General features: G+C 40.4%; 2 long non-coding RNA genes across 9 annotated transcripts; one reads left to right on the top strand and one right to left on the bottom strand.

Moving 5' to 3' along the window:
* Positions 1-20: 20 nt before the first annotated feature.
* Positions 21-18,051, bottom strand: LOC111271728 (uncharacterized). Of its 8 annotated transcripts, XR_015315443.1 has the most exons (6): positions 17,872-18,051; positions 16,825-17,044; positions 16,505-16,569; positions 12,034-12,619; positions 1,336-1,407; positions 21-1,080 (listed from the first exon to the last, which is right to left on the bottom strand). It is a non-coding gene; the product is annotated as an uncharacterized LOC111271728 (long non-coding RNA). The 8 variants fall into 8 exon arrangements; XR_002687062.2 differs by lacking the exon at positions 12,034-12,619 and having other exon boundaries at positions 17,872-18,047; XR_015315444.1 differs by lacking the exons at positions 1,336-1,407; positions 12,034-12,619 and having other exon boundaries at positions 17,872-18,044.
* Positions 7,858-9,250, top strand: LOC147751956 (uncharacterized). Its single transcript, XR_015315445.1, has 2 exons — positions 7,858-8,193; positions 8,979-9,250. It is a non-coding gene; the product is annotated as an uncharacterized LOC147751956 (long non-coding RNA).
* Positions 18,052-18,495: the final 444 nt, after the last annotated feature.

The raw sequence follows: 18,495 nt of genomic DNA, 5'->3' as shown, positions 1-18,495 counted from the left end.
TAGTAGAAGTCTACACGAAATCAGGCCGCAGTGAGAAGCATCATAATGCAGTCCACTGCGTTTATTTCAATACTCATTGTACAGGTGACACAGTGAATCGTAACCTATTAATTTAAAAAATGTCGGTTCTCAGTAGCGATTCGAACGTTACAAAGTTCCGAGTGACATGGAGATTTAGTAGCTGCTGTGAAGTTATTGAGCTGTTAAGTATGGCACTTCTTAACAAAGAAAATTAGCTATGAACGGTCCGTAAATTACATTAGGATAACTCTCCTATCAACTTATGTTATTAGAAGAATTGTCTACATAGTGATATGTCTGTCAGGGCTCCAGAAGTAACCATTTTTGGCAGTTTTTTCATGACAGGTGGTAAGATAAGTTCACGAACAATTAAATTGAAAGCATTTTGTGAACCTTCAAATAATCGAGACTATATCATACAGCACCTCGCGCAATGCCGCCGCTTTTCCTAGTTAATGTTTCTGTCCTGTAAAACTCATATGGCAACATGTCTTTTTCATTATTATAACGACATTTATTCTTATTTCTTACACTTTGTCAACTACTTGTCACTTGCGTGAGTCCAGATATTCATAAAATAATCTGTATGCACCGGGAAGTAAACATGTTCTCCTGAACCCAGTTCACCGTCACATAGTCAAAGGGTAATCGTGGACGGTGACAATCTTTGGAGGAAATAAACTTTTTTTGAAAATATAGAAATTCTATGTTATATAATTGCAATAGATAAAGTCAGCTCCGCAAAGAGGCAAGGACGAACATAAATCTTATTCGGTTTGTGTAAGCAATTACCACGGATTGAAGCTCTTGTATAATTCTTTCGCAAAGGTTCCCTCGTTACTGCCTGCTGAGAATTGCTAATCTTCGCCGCACTTCAGTCCTATCGATTAGTTTAGTCTAGTAGGCTAACCCAGTGCCACCTAAGTCACATCAGCGTAGACAGATAGATGCTTTCCCGATGCTTTGATCTTCTAATTTCAGCCAGCGAGAACGATTCGACTTAAGCATCGCTTTTGTCCCATGCTGGTGCGAACAACTTCCCCGAGGCGGCGTCGTGACCTAAAAGAGTACGAAAACATCTTATTTGCCTTATTTGTCCGTCGTTGTAAAAGATTGCAGGACGACATTAAGGCGAAGCAAAGCCAGACCCATCCGTGAGGCTACTAGCGTTCGTCGCCTGATCCGCTGATTCTGACTAGTGGCTGGTCGACGAAAACAGCGTTAGGTATTTACTATACCGCGGCGGGGAATTGTGACTATCTACGCTACTTGCGCTATCATTAGACATGAAAAACTTGAAAGAACCTTGCTTACTGTAGGCATTGGTGAATGTCGCCATGACGACACGTCCCGGGAGCCACTTCCGTTAGAAATCAATCTCCGACACTGCGAGTAACGTTTCAACGAAGTAAGCAGAAAAGAAACAGTTACACTATTTTCTACTGCAGCAGTAGACAGGTATACAGATACCGGTAGATGTGTAGAATACGATAGGGTTAGATAGGGAATCTCGTATGTATAAAGGTACACCTCTTATAAAGAGACAGATCTACCAAGCCTGAGTAACATTTGCACTTTGGTCGCCGCAACATACAACAGGCATAGAACATTCGACAGGCTGCGCTGATAGTGTCAGAAGAAGCAAAGCCATGGGCGCTTTCTGTGCGGAAGGAAATCATCACATCATGGTGCTGCTGGTAATATCGTATTCTGATTCTCGTTTGCATCGAGTAACGGGAAAAAGCCCATCAATATATGTCGCTTCTATGATTTTTTTGTGACTTTGGCTTACCACTATACTCTTTGTTGTTACCTCAGAATTACTTACTTGTTTCAAGGATGGACTGACTACCGGGGTGTGCTTTAGGAATCGATTTCAGGCGAATGAGGCAGCGGCGGATGTGACCCATTAATTTTGTTCGATTTTATTCTATTCTAATATTATAATCGTATATTCTCCGCAGACAAAATGCTAGATCGCCTCAAATAAAGGTTAATACTATCTATCGACTTGACGGCCAATTATAATGTAAGTTCTAATTTTCCTGCTGCGGAAAGTGGGTGAGACAATGGTCCATGTCGTTGCCAGGCTGTTTCTAACGTTGCTAAAGATGCTTCAATTCATGCCCGATGGAGGCTGCTAGCCTATTCTAGAAACCTTAAAATTTCTAATTGTCTAAACAATGACTCGTGTAAGACGTCCGTTAATTTCTTTTGAGTGCCTAACGTTCACTCTATGCACCAAATCGCTGATATGTATACGAGTTCGGTAGCCTACAGGGTCGCCCTTTCTGTTGACAACTACCTAACATATAGGTTAGAATTACACTATGTATCTATGGAACATTATAATGTATGTTTTGCTCCTTGCTTGCAGTTCATAAATGGCTTTCAAGAAATATGGTTATGAGACGCGCAATATTACCTGTGGGATATCCGCCCTACGAACTTCGATAAAACCGTTGTAGTGCCCAAATGTTCACCACATGTTTTTTACGTTAGGCACACTTTGCGAACTTGTGCTTGTAATGCTTAGCTCCTAGGTTGATCGAAGCTGTGTTTTAGTTACAGCAAACGGAAAAACGGATTGAAAGGGCTTCATTTGATTGCCATTGGAAGTAATGAACGTGACAATCTCTGTTTTTCGATAAACTGTATTGAGTAATTTTATTTGCTAAGCTAGCTATGGACATAGCAAGCAATTGTACCATACGAAGCGTCGTTGAGAAAATTGTGTGAAAGATAGTGCTTGTGTTTATTTAGAGGAAATTGCTTATGTGTTAACTATATGGTAATTAACTGTTGCAAATTGCATCGCGTGTGGTCTTCGAAATTAGCCCTTTCTTGATGCAGCAAAACAACGTTTCCATCTATTCCGAATGAATTAGTCGCCGGTTCAGGGTATCAGTACGGATCAGACAGTAACTGTCTGATCAGCTTGCCATAACCTTTGCCAAAGGCTGGTGCACTGCAAAGACGACTATATATATACGAAATATTGTTTGAACTTTGGAATTAATTTGCATGGTCGACGCCAACCACCAGGAAGCATTTCGATTTATTTTTTGAGGTGTTACATGTTCCGCATCGCTTTTTAACTGCCTGAAACATAGCCCTTTTCACACGTGTTAAGACGATCATATGAAGTCGAAAATTAGTGGTTGGTAGAACTTCACACACACGCACCCGTTCCGTGGTGTGTTACGAGTCTCACCCGAACAATCGATCACTCCTGCTCGTGTTCTAACATCGTTCAGTCACCATAGTGTCCCAACTCTGTACGGCATTTCACACCTCTCTGGGCTATTAGGGACAGCCCTATATCAAAGCGGCCTTCGCTAAGTGTTGCCGTCTACTCGTACTTGTATGTACCACTTGCTAACATTATACATGATGTCCAAGCAGGGCACGAGCGCCGAGGGTTCGAAAGGGGGCGCGAGAGAGGGGAAGGGAGAAGTGCAAATCCAACCAAGCGTGAGCGCGCCGTACTTCGCTCCTCTTAGCTACCACTGCGACCAAGATCCCCAGCGGCCGCTGTCACCAGCCGCACCCCCACCGGCAACATGAGGCGTATTCGCTCCCCCAATTCAGTGAACCTGCTCAGTCGCCACTATTGAACAAGTGTCCCACCGACATCTAACACCCGTACGCATATATCTTTGGCCACACACTCCAGCCACCAATATAGTGACTACACACACATAGACAAACACGTGGGGGCACCTCGGTCACACACATGCCACCTAAACATCACAAGGTTATATGCACTATCTAACCATGCGTACAACAAACTCTTGGTCCTCGTGTGTGTTGACATGGAACTGCTCACACAACGCCGATAGCACTGAAGGTTGCACTCAGTTTGTTTAGGCATCTTCAGCGTTTTTCGAGGAGTTCCGGTCTTTCTGGTTCCTTTTGATTTAGCGAGCCGTTCACCGAGTTCGAGAACAACCTGTTTAGTGAGTCGAATGCCGCTGATGAGGGGTAGACATGGTTGAATTGAGGTGTCCCGCTCCAGGACCAAATATCCGACCGGGGTGTTCGTGTGATGTCATAGGGGGAACGGAATAAAGATGTGGGCCGCGAACAGAGGCGCGGATGAAGATACCCGCTGGTGTTTCGTGTACTTACTTTTCTCATCGGAGATGTTTTATCGGGCCAGTGAACCTCATTCTGTCACTAATTCTATCGCTCTCTTCTCCGTTACCTACTTCTTTATCCAAAACGAAATTTGCTTCTATTCATCCATTCATCGGCCCGCCTGCCCGCCCCCGTCCGATGCAACCAGCTGCTGCTGCTGCTCGCCAGCTACTCCGATTCTCGCCCCACCGCGCCTCCCTGAGAAAAAGGACGCTGTTTACAAGCGGAAGACAAAATAGGAGATTTATAGCAGACACAACGACATTGAGAAAAACAAAAATACGCATGTCACAGTTGCAGATGCGCTGTGTCCATATAATACTTGTTGATACAATAGTAGGCTCAAATTCGCTGAGGTCGCTCACCACGTTGACAAAGGGTGCCAATTTGCCTTTGCATTTGGACAAGTTATGAGGCTAAATTTGACGATATGACTTTAGATGATACAGCCCTTTATTTTAGTCCATAGTTTTTAACTATCCTAAGCGGAAACTTTAGTCCATAGTGGCTTTCTGCTCGCATAAGGGCAATTAAAGTCATTGTACCAAAATTGATGTGATGAACTATAAAAGGACTAGAGTTCACCTTGGTGTTACAAAATGTACAATTCGTCAAATAATTACGTTTAAACGCACATATCTATACACATATAGCAAAAACGTAAGTTTATCATCATCGTCATCATACTGCAAAATACTGTTGTTATACTGTTCATTGCGTTTATATAGCTTGTTTCTAAAGCGAACCATGTAACACATCTGATAAATACAAATCGTTTTGCAGGCATTTCTATGTCAGTTGCAGTGTCGAACGGTTGCCGTAAATTGTTATTAATAAAGTTATTAGTCAGTTAAGTACTGACATAATACGCATTGACATCTAAATTCATGAACAATCTCAGTCAATAAATTTTCTTATAAATTGCTCAAAAGTGTGGCCATTAAAGTAGAGATGTGATTGATTCAGCAGAGTATTTCGAAAATCGCACGTAGATACGAACAATGTGTAGATAGCTATAGTGAAGGACGCAAGACGATCGTTATTATCATTATTAGTGCTCCCTGTAGGAGCTAGCATCGAAACCAGATGTCGGTCAAAAAGTTCAGTCGGAAATCGGGAGCAGGCAAGCATTGCCATGGTCTGCCTTTCTCTGTCTATTTATGACCGGTTTGGTTGCTATTGACTGAGTCTGATTATCTGTCAACAATGACTTTTGCCAGTCTTTTGCTGCCGATCTTGAGAGCCTTTGCGATAGAGATGCAGTCAGATAGACACGTCCTGATGGCGTGTGCCGACCTTAAAAACGAACGTTCTATAATATGGTTCCGACTCTAATATTTGTCAAATAGAAAACCGTTTAAAAATCAATACATCTAGTTGTTCTTAACGATACGTTATAGGTTACTGTGTCTCAGTTTTTCAACTGTAACCTATAGACAGCAAATGCAGAAGCGAGAAAAAAGCTTACTTACAAAAAAGCGTACATAAATTTTGTTCGTAATGGATGGATATGTGTAGAGACGTATAGAAGTCAAACATATGCAGAGTTATTGTAGTTTCCTTCACTATATTTTAAGAGTCCAATAAGCAGTCTCATTAGCTAACAATTCATTTTCCATTGTAGGGAATCTGTAAGCGATGAATATTTATTTTTTTTCTACGGGCTCTATCTATTATAGGGCTACATACAAGATTTGGGCTTAACCGTACCAAATTTTCGTTTCCATACCTCGAAAATATTCAGTCATCTACGCTAGACTATGTTAATAAATGGAAAGTCATTTTGCTTGTTTGTGAAGTTTTTTGGCCATTTTCAAAGCTTCAGGGTTACAGAAAAAATTGCGCACTCTGAGTCCCACGTCCAAGGCAAAAAAAGAGTGTCAATGTTAAATTAGGTTTACGGTACCATGCTCAGAGAAAACGATTTGAAGTGGCATCTTTTTTATCGCACCCGAATGCTCGTCGTTTATACAGTTTAGACTTGTAGAATCGTGCCTGTTTATGCGTGGCACAGATCGGTCCGTCCTCAGTTAATTACGTCTGCTAGAAAATGTTGTTTACACTATGTTGATCTTAGAACGAATTTTATTTGACTGTAGTGGCCTAACTTAAGTCGCATCTGAGCGTGCTTTGTTCTTCTTTTTACCTGTGCTCATTTGTCAGTTGTTCTGCTGTTGACGCGCGAATAAATTTAGCAGTTATTTCGGGCACCTTGAAAATTTTAGTTTAAACATTAAATATATGAATTCCGTCTGCTACGCCACACTACGCCAGCATGTTGTCGGTATTAGCCCCGCGAACCTCTTTAACTAGTAGTTTAACCCAGTTGTCTTCCGTTCAGATGGATCGTGAGGAAACATTGACGCTTTAGGATTTTTGTAGCATAGCTCCTTTCGTATACATATATAATGTCCATCCAGAGCGTCGTCATCTGGTAACAATAATTAGACGCCACCTGAATGAACGACGTTACTTACGATAATGTTCTTTTGGTATGGTAGACTTCCTAACGGTTGTGGTATTTACAATCATAATTAGGGGAGCTGTTAGCAATGGTGTATAGTGAGGCACCGCATCACATGCAGTATCTGTCAAGGTTACTTTGATGTAATACGTCACTAACAATGGTCAGTTTAAAAAAATACTGAATTGTTTAGTTAGCTACATATCAGGTCGTCGAGATTCCTTTAGTAAATGCATGACACCGACACAGACGCACGGTGAAAACTTGAAGTTTACCTATGATAACGTACGCTTCTGCTCTTGTCAACCGGAGCAGTGAATAGAAAGTTCTTTTTGAGATATGCGGACAGTGATACGTTGCGCGCGAGATGTCTGGTAAACTGATGAGCTATATAAGTAGTCAGAAAAGATGTCGGTACTGCAGATGGACGAGATCTGGTTGGTTTTAGCAGAAATCTAAGCTTAATTGTTCGCATGCTGTTAAGACCGACAAGCAGCCGAAGGTTCCACAGCTCGTTGAACAGCGCACACAACAATTTAACAAAATTGCCCGGTTATTCTTAATCGTAGTTATGATTCACTCATACAACTACTGCATGGAAAACAACCGTGACAAATCCTACTGTTGAGCTAGCAGCTTTAAGATGACACCTCACTTAGTAGTTCAGTGCGAGCCTTTCGAAAATAGGGTTCGATGTTAATGAGCGTGTTTAACGTGTTAGGAAATTCATCGAAACACTGGCCTCGTTCGAAGAAAACAACGAAGACCTACTGTGCTGACTACAAAACCTTGACAATTAGTTCAAGTTTCTTCTTTCTATTATTCTCTCACCTGCTAAAGGCCAATTAGTTGCGTATAACAGTCGATAACAGTTTTTGCTAATTGCAAGTTTCAGAATTGGGGGTTTTAAAAAAGAGCAACAAGAGCCCAGAGCATGGCAAAGACACACTTGTTTGTAACTAATAATTAGAGGTTTGGCAAACAGCCAGGAGCAAATTTGCCGCCAAAGAATCTCTACATTAATTTTATTCAAGGAAAAAATCGTCAGAAGCAAATATTTTTATTATTCTTTAGTTGAAGTATTATTACTTGCATTTAGAACATGCTCATTAACTTCTTATGAAATACGGAATCATCCCGTTGCTTTTGAGATATGAATGGGTAATTAGAAGGTCATTCGTCATTCCCGTAGACATCGAGCTTTCAGGTTCCTTGGGAAAAACTGGCAATATTATATGCTCTCTTACACTCAAGGGTGGACATGGTCAGCAAAGAGGTAGCCGTAAGTACCTATGTCGGTAATGGACTTCAATGACCATTGGCCTTAAGTGCAGCGGTGTTAGTTTCAATCTCCCCAGTGTCAGCTTCGGTAAACAGAATCACGCAGGACCACCCGTCCGCCATTGACACGTTCACTTTCAGTTCCTTTCGAAAAAGTTTGTGTTCGAGGTGTTTCCTTTTGGACACGCTCGAACAGTGTTCGTTTAGCTATGCGGACGTATCTTCATTGGCTCGTTTTAGAATCGATACTCTGGAAATATGAGCCGGTCTTTTGCACCATCGCTGAGGTACGAATATTGGAAATTTGCCGTCCAAATTAGGTATAACATGGCCATCTTTGGAAATGATTCCGTGCCACATTGTGACGAATCTCAGATTTCTGATGTGTAGAAAACGTTCGTTTTTAACTGTCTTAGATACTTTAAATTTGGTGGAAAACGCGGTAAATAACTCTTGCCGGATACCGCTGTTGATTACTTTGAAACAATTTGCAGTAGCTGCCGCCGTGTCGGTAACCCCGTCGGATGCAAAGACAAGAACTAGTTCACAAAACTGATAGACGGTTTGATGCGACTTTAAAAGCCGCAACATTTTCTGACTAGTGCCAACAGATTTCTATCTGATCAGGGAAGTAGACGAAGCTCATGGTAAAATGTTTGCCACCAAGTTGTCATTTACCGGCACCCTATTCATGGTGGTTGATTACACGTTACTAAGTGTCGGGTGTTTGAAGACACTAGCGTTCGTTAGTATAAGAATATAGATAGTATAGAAGAAGAACGCTCGACGTCAAAATGCATAAATATTAGAAAGCAGCAAGAGAGCATATGAACCTGTTTACTGAAAAAAAGAATACAACGGAACGAAGAATTGAAATAAACCAAGATATGAGTTGCTATCCACGTGATGGTGGAGTAGCCACGTGTTGCTTCCTGACTGAAGCAACACAAAAATAGTTTAGCCCCAAAACAGACTTCGTTCTGTACAGGAAGCAATGCTTGACGGCAGTACTGCGTGTAAAACTCAAAACATACAGTTACTTAGATATGACCTGTTACCATATGTTTTGCAGATGCCCATATATGTACGGCAAGAGGATGTTCACTTGTACCTTGTTGAAGAATCCTTCTCTGAGAACTCGCTTCAAAATTATTTTAACCACTCTGGAGTAAATAATGATCGGCAGTTGACCAAAACTACACCCATCTAAGCAAAATGTGTGAGCGCAGTAGCTGAGCAGGTCCAGCCCCGAAGGTGAACGAATCTACAGGAACACGTGCACGTTTTCGTCGACAATGCTATTCAATAAATGTTAACCATCTTTAGCATATCCTGGCGATTTTACTGAAGCTGTCGTCTACCAAGTTCCTTGAGGAAGTACCTGTAGGAAGATTTACCTTACCAATCCTAGCGCACCGCGTGTATTACATTTACCTTTTTCAGCGGCAAAGGAGCATTGTGTTGCACATCACCGCCTCATCGTTATAGTCGTAATGCCTTTTTTATTTAACTCACACATACTTTTAGCAATTACAGATGGACAATAAGCACTAATTTTTGGCACATATCGTAACATTATGGATCATGCTTCACCTATTCGATAGGTACTATAATATACTTATTTCATATTACCATCACCAGAATAGCTTCAAGCACGAAATTTGAAGACGTCTAGCTAGCTAGCTAGCTAGCTTCCAGTGAGAAACGTGGATTATCTTGTCCTAGTTAAATTTTGTCCTAGGTGGAGGTGATCCAAAATGCAACGCCAGATTCGTTACTGCTTATACTCAGAAGTTCAAATATTTCGAATTTTATGCCCAGTACCTAAGCGATTAGGCATTGCTTTAAATGCATTTTAAGGCTTGAATCAGTTACACCGGAGATTCACATTTTCCAGACAAGGTTATAAGGCAAATTGAAAATCGAAATTTTTAAAAAAAATCCCGCCAGAAACACTAGTACCATCGTACTCAAATGCGAAGGGAATGCTCTGCTGTTGCTTGACGACTTTCTCTATATTATAATACTCCGAACGTTGGAATTGATTCAGGAAGGAATTCTAATAGATGGAAGGATTCTAATAGATGCCAGATTGTTAAACGTACCTAAGTATCCAAGCTGCCTTTTTGGTCGTTTAACGAAGTACGAGTTCGACGTAAGTGTGCATGACAAGAACGACATGGTATGTCGCACGTTACCACTTTTTGAGTTGACAACGATGTGAAAACGTTCGAAAAAAAGAACAATATAAAAAAATTGTGCGCTTCTGCGTCGCTCTCACTATTCGCAGAATTCGATCATTAACAAAAGGTAGTTATCAAAACAGTGTTAGCTCAATTGTTCTTCAATGAATTTGTCGTTTTGCATCCTGTGCTTCCCACGGAAAAGCAATTATTTTTCTTAGATTGATTTTCCACACGAAGTCATAAATAATCCATTTGTCACTATCGTCTATAGTTGGTTGTATTGAAACAAATAGTGAGCGACAAACAAATATTACTGCAGGACTGTATCGTCTCTATAACTGATAGTCGCGCCGCTTCGAGAAGAAGACTACCCTTTGCAATAGATTTGCGTACGCCGTAAACGACGTGATCAGACTGGACGAAGCGTGTCACTCCTATTTGATGTATTGTTTGGCGTCGCCGCTGCTGAATCGGCTGGGGATTGTCGCAGTTGAAATTCGTTATTGCTTCGTGAAAAAAGAAGCTAGATAATAGTCGATCTTTTGTATTTTTACCTGCCCTGTCTAGGATCAACGAACTAGAAAAAGGCCAACTCAGTGCTTTGTAGACGGTCCGCTTGTTCGCAATACTCCAGCTCTCACGAACCGCCAATAGTAAAACGATGCATATGCCCAATTATCGTTTGAGGATAAGAGATGATCCTTTCGTAAATCCAATTGCGACAAATCGTAACATTCGTTGATTCGCTTTCTTGCAAACAGCTGGGCTAGCCAAATGCGGATTGAGCTTTTATGGTACAGAGCAACTGAAATGCTCATCCATTTGGTGTTGGGAACAACTAGAACTCGCTAAGAACAGTTAGCCCGAAATATTACTCGTTTCGCTATGTGGTGGCTTTATATGAAGGATCTCCCCAACCATCAGGCTTCTGTGCGCCGTTGCCGCAGTGAGACATGCGGTAGGTTTTAGATAGGATTCTCCGATAAGCCGTCCTTTTAGCTCTCAGATAACGGAGATGAGCTATATTAGAACGCCAATACAAGCGCATACGAAAGGCACTAAAAATATAAAATGAAACAGTAAAGCAAAATTAATAGCGGTTGAGGTCGCTAAGTAGTTTTTCGAATTTTTGCCTATAATAACAAAAGAAGAAGTTTGCTTATTGATACTCTGGAATAGCAGCAGCAGCAGCAATACGTTGCCTCACAGAGAACTAGAAAATTAAAACTAGAGTTTGTGTTCCCGTGGTAGCTTAGTGGGAAACGTATTTGCCCGCTAATCTTTGGAACACGTTGTGGTCTCGGTTCCGACCCGGGCATAGATACATGGTTCGTTTCATGCTGGGAGCCAGTCGCCTGATGGAGCTACGCTTAACGGCGAAACCGGACGTCAAATTCGAAACAGAGAGCGTTTGTGTGTGAGAAGGAACGCAGGAACTGCTGACTATAAGAATTTCTCTGTGATTTTAAACATTCTAACCTAGTTATTAATCTTATTAGTCTTAATTATTGTATTTAGACTTTCTGCACTGAGGATCCATTCAGTCCCCATTTTAGATAGAAGGTAGTGCCATTATATATATATATATATATATATATATATATATATATATATATTGCAGAATCTCCGCTTTTTGCAGAAGTCTTTGGTAAGTTCCCACAGAACCCACAGAACCCAGGAATACCATTATCTAAACAAATTTAAAAATGCATATGTGTTTTATCGTATTAAAATGGTTTAAATAATACTTGCAATTTTAATAAGAGGGGGTGGAGAGGGAGAGGATTAGAGGGCAGTTTTTAATTGTATTTGAAGTCTGTGCTGAATAAATTTTTCGATAGCTTGTGTACATATAGAGAAAATGGGCAAATATATATTTCTGTATATGTAATAACTGAAAATAACGGTCTCTTGTTAGATATATACATGGAAACTGCTTACTTCTGCCTCGATGCAGAGCTTGACTTCAACTATATGTAATATGACCGTGTATATCTGTAAAAGCAAAAAATGTATACAGATTTTTCGTCAATAACCTCGTTTACATATAGAAATAAGTAGGTGTCGTTTCTATGTATACATCTTTTGATAAATAGAAATGATCGCTCTTTTTAATTTATAACTAAAAAACTACCGGCTTTGTTTCACTCATTTTTGCTGTATCCTCCATAGATTCTTCCCGATCTCAGCAACTGAGATTGCAAATCGTTACTTCACAGTGCTTCCTGATCGTAAAGTTTTAACTTGAATTCAACGCAAAGCAAAAGGAATTAGGTATGTCAATGGAGTTCCACAAGGACAGCGACGGACGGATACATACTGAGAGAGCGACGAGAGGGGACAACAGACGTACATGCGGACGCGTATATCCAGCGGATAGTTAATCCGGACGATGGGAGATCATGACGATTTCATGCTCTCTTGATTTTCATCCTTAGCTTCTCCTTAGGGTAGGCAGTAGCTGTCCATCTATAGCGACATGAAGATACCATTTAGCAATAGGAGCGTTGAAGGGATAATCACTCAGCTGAAAGAAAACGTCGTCCAACAAACGGCTAAATGGTGGCCCGTTGAAGTCTCAACGGCTCTTTTCACCGGCGTATGATCGTCAAACTGATTATATTGTATTCACTGTAACAATCGTATGCTCTGACCGTGAGAATCAAAGTAAATGAAGATTTAGCAAGGTATTGGCTTTTGCAAAGGGAGGTTTTATTTGAATGAATATTGTAAGATACGAGTGGCTTTGTGTATAATACTCTATTATTATTATTATTGATGGATGCACTACATGGGCCTTGTACTGATATCCATGAATCTACTTAGATGCACGTAGAGGTACCACACTGTTTCCTTGCCTAGATTACATTGAACCTGGTTATTGGCATGTGAGGTGGCAAAGATACACGGTCGCTACGATAGCACATGTTTTTCACTTCGCTAGTAAATTATAACATGAATTGGGCTATGTTGACGCAGTAGGAACGATTACTATCTACCGACAATAATCACAAGCGCAAAAGTGCGAAGTGGCGAAATCAAGATCTCGCTTCTTTCGTTGGTGAGATGATTGCTTATCTTTAACCTGAGCCAGTAGCGATTTAGCTCTGGGCACGATATTGAACACTATTTGCTGTCTGGTATATGCCATATATGTATGGATTTGTAATCGGAAAATCTGGCTAGCTTTCGAAGCACCTGTCTTAGATTCGGCTAGCTCTGGTGTTCATCACCACCATCATCGTCGTTAGCTTTATGGCTTATGAGAGACTGATTATGTAATTTCGAATTAAATCAAGCGTTCGCTCTGATGTTCCTAGGTGTAGTTCGCTACTGGCCATAGGCGCAGCAGTCATTCTTCACATTCGTCGCGCTCTAGCTCCCGGTTCGCTGACGCGCAGCGCGGAAAAGGTAGAGCGTGCCACAAGCAAGTGCCCACTTCAGGCGGAGACGACAACAGTGCCGGTAACAGCGACGGTGCCAGTTTGAAGGTATGACCCCCATCTGGATTCGGCCAAGCGTCGGGATTGCAATCTCAGTGAACGATGAAATTTGACGAGACGAACCAGGAGGCGACAGGAACGCGAATAGAGAACATCGGGGTGCTATTCACTTGTACATGAACAGCAGTGAAACTCTCTAAGAGAGTGACAGTGGACAACAGAGAGGATGAGAAATCTGTCATCAGAACCCAAAGGGGCGGAAAGATATTTACAGTTGAATTGATTTGGACGGGCCGGCTGAAAAATGCCACTGCTAGTTGGTTTGGAAGCAAGCCTCGAAGTCTGCAGCAATTGCTTTGTGGACATTTCAGCAATTGCTTACGAACATCTTTAAATCAAATTCCAGAGTTATAACGGAAAGTTGAATTGACAGAGGACGAACAGACACTACAGTAAAACGACAAATGCACCTACACTATTTTGTCTGGCGTGCAAAAGGATTAACAAGCTCGTATTGATAAGATAGTCAAAAGTTAAAGGCTAGCAGTATAAACGGTCCTCCGCTGCCTGTACAGATTCAAGCAGGGCCGATTCTGAGTTGAGTGCTGTACCTTCGCATACTCTTGTTTCTGCTGCATCATATCCTTCCTGAAGTGTCTACATCCAAAAAACTTGAGCCATTCACACAGACAGGACAACGATCGGACATTGGTACTTTGAAGTGCGGGATACAGGAAGACTGATCGTTCTTTGTCGTATGTTTGAGTTCCTTTAGTACGACTTCAAAGCGAACCCGCCTGAAGAAGATGATAGTGGACGAATGGAAGGGATCGGTTTTTCAGATAGCTCAAAAAATTAAGTCCAGTCCGTCAAGAGGATAATTAACTACTCCGAAGCACTTCTGTATGGTAACGCAAGAGGTTCCGTTCGATTCAAGAACACCTTTGCTAAGCCAAGAGATGCAATATGAATGCTACGGAAATTTGCAAAAGATTGCAGTCGATTTATGTTTTATGATTACTGTGCTCATAGATTAATTGCAAACTAAAATTCCCGCGGCACTAAAAAATAGATGTACCTATTGACATAATGAACTGCTCTAATACTTTCTCTCCCCCCTCTCTCTCTCGATCTACATATATTACCTATTTTGTTTTAAGGAAGTGGAGTCTGAACTTAGAGAAGTAAATAGTAGCCGGAAAAAAACTAAGGTTTTTAAAGCTTTATGCCAAAATTCAAAGTCTGAGCGATGAAATAGCAGAGAAAGGAGTTACAAACCAGCGTGGCCAATTCAATATTTTGGGTTATCAAACAATTAATATCAAATCCTTTTGAAGCAGCTTTTGAAGTGAAATTCGGGAGAACTCTGCGTTTCAATACAATTTTAACTCGTCTCTTCGTTTTATAGCTACCATTTAGCTATTTTTACGTTGTTGTAGTCGATAATTATGATAACCATCAGAGCAGCTACAACACTATCGAATTATTAAGATTTCATATATACCGATCATCGATCTCTTGGTTTTTAGCAAATAGTATGACAAATTTATTTCAAAAACATATTTACAACAGTTTACTTGGATTGCTGTTTTTTTCACAGCTACATTAAAAGTATGAAGCTGATTTGAAGCCGTAAGTGATAGTGCAGTGACAACGTAATCACCAGGCACCGAGGCGCTGAAGTACAGAAATGTACCAAATAGATAACGAGTAGTGTTTCCTATGTGGTGGAATTAATTGAACAGGCCGTTTAACAGATAAATAACAGTCATTGAGGACGAAACTCCAGCCAACTTTACCATATGTACCACATATAGAAAAGATACATTCTCAGATAGTGTAAATAAGTAAGGATTGTTTGTATCTATCATTCATTGAAAAATCCTTTACAATCTATACCTTTAAAAGTCAGTAACTGAAAACGATATTTACGAGAGTTACTCAACAGTTCTTAGATACCTAACATCACTTACTACCATATCTATAGGTCATCTATCAGAAAAGAACTATCACAAAGAAAGGTAACTCCGTAATGTTCGTCGTGCATGTTGCACGTGTCGGCAAAAACTGTGTAGTCTTCTAAACGGCCTAAATCCCTTGAGCGAATTAGGGGTTGGCGTCTCATGCGGCAACGGGCAAAAATGATGAAAGAGTCGTCTTTGTAATTTAGTTTGCTCCCCTATTACGAGTGCATGCCCCGGTGGGAGGTCGTCAAGGTCGCCGCATGAAGGAGCTGCAGTGTCAACTGTAGCACCATTCCACACCAGGTATTGGTTCCGGGATAAAATCATCTGCTCTGAGCAAAAACTGTTGTGTGAATTGTCAGCGGATTCAACTGAACAAGAAGCATTAATTAAAAATAAACACGGGCGATACATTTTAGTTTTTTTCTAGTTTTCCCACAGAAAATTACACGTTTTTTTAAGGTCAAACATTGCTAATATGTTGTTTTAATTGTGTTCTGGTAAAAGCAGGCTTTTATCACTGAAAAATCGAGAACAATTCATCTGTTAGGTAAAATGTACGACCAATCATATTCTATATGAGATATAGTTCTGTACGTGAACGGTTTTCACATGATTGTCTTCACTTACCTAAACCACTGAAACTGAAAATTGGTTCTACTAAATAATTCAACAATTAAAACACTCTTCAGTACCTCTCTACTTGACTATATGCGTATCATTGCCTTAGTTTATATTGTTCTACACCCCTTTTCTTTAGCGATTTGGAAAAATGTCGGGTTACTGAATAACGGATCGTTGGGAGCAAATTAATTCAGCTGCTCAGGAATAAAGATAGAGCGATGGGGAGCGCTGCGTTTGCGCATCTTCCAGCTAAGCTAAATGCATAAATAATATATATATAAAGGATAGAGAAAGGCGCATATATATATATATATATGCCTTTCTCTGTCCTTTTTATTCTTACACCAAGCAAAAGACGGGTGATTGCTGACGTTACTATACCTTAGCTGAGATGTAATGCGTAGTAGTGGTCATTTCCGTTGTAACGATGAAGCATTGTTGTCTCCCTTCAGTCGCGTGAGACGTCAAATTGAAAGGTGAACTTCAAATCTTATTTGTTCCTAGAGAAACTTCATAATATTGCCGAAACTCGAGTAACCTTTCTAGGAGTTTGGTATTGTGGTGCTGCTTCATGCTGTTCTAGGAAAAGGAGAGCCGTCAGTAGATGCTACACTTTGTAAACGCTTATCATACATCACAGCAAGTATAATTAATGATACTTTAACTAAAATAGGTATGTTTTTATTTAATAAAACACTTACGGAATTTGATTCAGCATCATTTACTCATGAATGAAGATCAAATGCAAATATCAACTGATAAGAATTGCGATATATTGGCGTCTTAGTAGATATCATATCTTATCGAAGCAAACACATCGTATCTCGAAGGGTGTATTCGAACTATTTAATTCACAGGACCCGCCGGAGCGGGACAGTCCCAAACAATGACGATTACACATTGCCGGACCGAACGAACATCCTGTAAAAGCAGCGGTGAGATATAACATGCATTATATATTGTCAGTATATGGGCAAACATATACTTGGGAACTAAATATGTATGTTTTGTTTGGGTATGGCTCGAGTATTGAAGAACATTGACTATTTTTATATGCGGCCCCCTTCCGTCATCATCATCATCATCGACTAAAACTTTTCATTTTCCGAGGCCGTAGTGAGCTTTTTGTCATACGCAGGTTCCTTAGCTTCTCAATGATCTTTAATAGTTTTCAGCACAATGCCTATTCTATGGGCATCTATGGGATGGGTATCTTTTCCTGCCTCTGAAGGTAGCTGTGGTGCAAGTACAACAACATACGGGAATGCCATTAATTAAGATATTGAAATCAGACAGCCTTGGGCTTCCATGTCCGGTGAAATATTTTCGGTCCTTATCTCATTTAATAAACTAACTATTACCCTATAGAGAAACTAAAAATATCTAAATCTGCTTATAAATTATAGACGAATTACATATGGTAATATGTGTTAATTTTATTTCTGATAGATTGGAAACAGCTGTACTTAGCGACGATGGAAATGCAGTTCCATTTATAAAATCGCATGTGGCGATGACATATATAGTAAGTTCTCATAGCTTTCTTCGTAAAAATACGTTTTCGTTTATTCTTATTTACACGAGCCCACATGTAACATTTGTGTTACTATAAGCATCGAGAGGATTTAAATAGATACCTACAAGCAGGAACACAAAAGAAGCAGTGTACCATAGATAACACCTAAAATTACTAGAGTCTTTCTTAGCGTACACCAAAATTGTGAATCGAAAAGTTGTGTAATACGTACCGTTGGTATTAGCTGCCCAAGAAAACGAACTAGTAAAGAGAAGCATTAAAACAGCAACACAAAAGAGAAGAGTTAGCGTCACATCTCGCAGGATGCAGTGTTTAGCAGTCATCTCGATGATCGGTGAAACTCATCTGAGTTGCGTGGCTACGGGGATGCGCAGTTATTATCATTACACGAAACTATCAACTATCGCATTAAGAAGAAGGTAGGGAAGAACATGACGTCAGCGATAACCTTCTCTCCACCCGAAAGGCTTTTTCTTAGAAAGCCAATGCTCCTTGTAAAAGCCGACATATGCCCCACGATCAACAGGTCAATTGATAATATTGACCTATTTATATTACAGTAAATAACTGAATTAACATTATGCGGTAGTTTCATATCATTATTGCTTATATAAAGAAAAGCAAACAAATATAATACCTGCTACGGTTTCTGGCACGCGAGACATGACCGCAACAAATCGAAGTCTGGAATGAATTTCTGGCGTTTTTCGAGAAGAGACGGAGCCCCTATCAAGTGAGAAATAAGCATGGTATAACTTGGATTCCGACGAATTTGAAGCCTACTGTTATTGCTGCTATCAGTCTTACCAAATATCTTCATTTCCTATTTGAGAAA

The sequence above is a fragment of the Varroa jacobsoni genome, unplaced genomic scaffold (genome assembly GCF_002532875.2).
Source record: "Varroa jacobsoni isolate VJ856 unplaced genomic scaffold, vjacob_1.0 contig00929, whole genome shotgun sequence".
Taxonomy (NCBI): Eukaryota; Metazoa; Arthropoda; class Arachnida; order Mesostigmata; family Varroidae; genus Varroa; species Varroa jacobsoni.
This window is presented reverse-complemented; position numbering and strand designations above follow the sequence as displayed.